At 43.2% G+C, this 3,306-nt stretch overlaps 1 pseudogene; it reads right to left on the bottom strand.

The window, feature by feature from the left end:
- Positions 1-482: 482 nt before the first annotated feature.
- On the bottom strand, positions 483-1,867 carry LOC118717040 (annotated as a pseudogene).
- Positions 1,868-3,306: the final 1,439 nt, after the last annotated feature.

The following is a 3,306-nucleotide window of genomic DNA, read 5'->3' as shown; positions in this document are numbered from 1 at the left end:
GTTTGAGTATGCAATTCGGGAGGCAGTAGAATTGATCATTGGAAGGAGTCATAGAGAAGGGCAAAATATACTTAAATGTATAGAGAAGGAACAGTTCAAGGAGCTGAGATATGTCTCAAGGGAAAGAAGCAAGTTCAGAAATATTGCATACTGAGGCTGTGGATACCACTGAATTGAGTTTTTCTGAAATGATTGTGGTGGTAGTGGTGGTGGAGGTGGCAGCAAGTGGCAAACACTCAGGAAAGACAATATTTCAATAAATACTATAAGAGATGAGATAAATAACCTAGAGCTGCAAAAATAAGTGAGAATATCTGATCAAGCAAGGATAGTGTAAACCCACCAATGAGGCCAAAATGGAAATCTGGAACAAGAACCAAGTTTAACAGAAAATACAGCTGCAAATGGTAAGGGTTCCTTCTTTTTTACAGCCATGTAGTATTCTAGTATTCAATTGCATAAATGAACCACAGCTTTTTAAAAAAAGAATTTTTATACTATATTTAGAAAGACACAAAATATAAAAGGGGTTAATCAACATATATCTTAGCAGTCTTCCAAGAGTCATTGTACCCAACAGCCATGCAGACTGGCTTTCTCCTTTTTCTTCTCTGCTCAGCTTGCAGCTTGTAGCCCTTGTTCTAGATCTTAAAATCAAACTGGTTCCACCAAATTCAGCACCCAAAATTTATCCAAATTGTAAAACCATGCTTTTACCACCCATCTACCAAAATACCTCCCATTCAGATGGATGACAGCTTTAATTGCTGATTCAACCCTCTCAAATTCTAAAAATGTTCATAATGCTTCATCATCAGGGGCACCATGAATTTCAAATATGACACATTTTTCAACTTTGCCATATTTTTCACACTCTTCCTTGATTTCAACTTCCAACTATTCATCTGCCTCTCCTGCACTAACCATGTTCCTTAGTAGGACCACTTTAGTAGGACATTTAAGTATTTCAGTTAATGGATTTGAATCAGACTTCTTGGCCGCATCCTTCTCTGTGACTTTGCCCACCACAATCTTGCCTCCTCACTTGCTGGTTTTCTCCACTGATAATGCCATGCTCAGCCCTTGCTAATGGTTACCAAGACCATGAACACACATTTGGCCTTCCTGAAAGCCATAATTCTGCATGATTTTATGTGCTACTGTGCCAACCATGTTACCAGGGCTCTTTGGAGATCTGGGTCTGTCCTGTTTCTCATACACAGGGAGTTGGGGGTGGGGGTGGGACAGGAATGGCAGCTTTAGAAGCCTGTGAGCAAGGTCTTAAATCCTCTTCATAATGAAATTCTTGGGGTAATTCTTTGTCTCTCTCTATAAGAGAAGTTGGATGGTGCAATGGTAGCTCCACCCATACTTCTTTTTCACCTTTCTTGCTCATAATCTTCATATTCATTAGAATCTGGATCTGGTCACCTTGAAAAACCTACTGGCTTCATGTCTATCTTTAGGCCTCTTTTCTCTCTCTTCTATTTCTTTTTGTCTTCCCAGCTCCCGCTGTCTTGTCATTCTTCTCTTTGGTGCTTCACCACTTTCTGATAATCTTTAGGAAACATAGGATCGTATTCATCAGATAAAGGAATCAAAACTCCTGCAGAAAATTCACTGGATACATGATCCTTTAGGCCAGTTGTGTGAGGCGGGGTGTCCACTATCTGCCAGCCATCTGAAGAGTTGCCTCAGTTTAGGTTGATTACCTAGGCAAGGACTGCATTTGGTTTTGTTCTCTGGCTCTTTGCTTGAGAGCTGCCTTCTTCACCTGAAGCTGAGACTGCAGAAGTTGGAAGTTTTTGGACCAGCCTTCTGTTTCCGAGTCACTGGTCTCCTCTCCCAGGTCATCTTACAGTGACATATTTTCAGTTTAATGCTGGCCTGCCAGGCCCACTGCCTCCATGAGCAGCAGTGTGCACCGAGTCACACTGTGAGGGAAAGCTGGGCGCACTGGGCATAAGCCCTGATGGTGTGGATCACAGCCTGCATCAACCCCTATGGAGAGTCTGCAGGGCGCCTGCAGATGCCTACCACAGCTTTTTTTTTTTTTTTTTTTTTTTTTTTTTTTTACATATCAATGGGTTTTATATGGGTGGTGATGTCACTGCTTTGGCTGACCCTGATTGGTTGGATTAGGGCTAAGGTCCAGTTTCACAAAATGGTACCACAACTTTTTTATACACTCATCTGCTGATGGGCACTTGGGCTGTTTCTAAATCTTAGCTATTGTAAATTGCACTGCTATTACTGCTATGAACATAGGGGTGCACATATTCTTTCTGATTGGTGTTTCTGGTTTCTTAGGATATATTACTGGTAGTGGGATCACTGGGTTAAATGACTGGAGAATATTATGCCAAGCTAAATAAGCCAGTCAGAGAAAGATAAGTATTATATGATCTTACTCAAATGTGGAATTTAATGAACAAAATAGTTCCAGAGACATAGAAGCATGGAACAGATTGACTAATTTCAGAGGGAAAAGTAAGAATGGGTTGGTGGGTGGGTGGAGAGTGATTGACCTGGGAACTTATATGCATACTAGAGGCCCAGTGCATAAAAATTCGTGAACTCGGGGGTATGGGAGGGTCCCTCAGTCCAGACTGCACCCTCTCTCAATCTGGGACTCTTGTGTAGGGTCCCTAGGCCTGGCCTGAGATCAGGGCCTATTGGAGCTTTCATTCCCTGGGCTGCTGGCAGCTGACCCCACCCCCACTGCTGCTACTGTTTGCCATCTGTGCAGTGCCGTCCCCCGTCCCCTGCCACCAGTGGGCTCCAACTGCAGGTGACAGGCTGGGGTGCAATGACTTGGCTGGCCTGGGTCTCCCTCTTTCTTTGCTGGGGGCAGGGCCAGCCTTGGGAGAGGCCATCTGCCTACCTGATCATCCTTAACTGTTGGTCTGCCTACCTGATCACCCCTAACCCCTCTGCCTGCCTGCCTGATTGCCCCTTACCACTTGTTTGGGAGTGGGGCCAGCACTGACTTCTGGTTAGTCAGCCTCCAGTCTTATCTGTTTGTTATAACCCAGGGTTTTTATATATTAGGATATGCATAGCCCATGGACACAGACAACAGTGAGTGTGGTGAAGACCTGAAAGGGGCAGCTATAGGGTAGAGGGGGTCAATGGGAAAAAAGGGGGGCATCTATAATACTTTCAACAATAAAGGTAAATTATATATAAAAAAACAACCAGTAGTAAACATACACACACACACACACATACACACACACACAAATAAACAACACAACAGAAAATACTGAGTAAGGATTTACATTAAATCAATCAAGCATAAATATT

Source organism: Pipistrellus kuhlii, unplaced genomic scaffold (genome assembly GCF_014108245.1).
Source record: "Pipistrellus kuhlii isolate mPipKuh1 unplaced genomic scaffold, mPipKuh1.p scaffold_m20_p_129, whole genome shotgun sequence".
Classification (NCBI taxonomy): domain Eukaryota; kingdom Metazoa; phylum Chordata; class Mammalia; order Chiroptera; family Vespertilionidae; genus Pipistrellus; species Pipistrellus kuhlii.
Note: the sequence above shows the minus strand (reverse complement) of the source record. Positions and strands in the feature narration are given on the sequence as shown.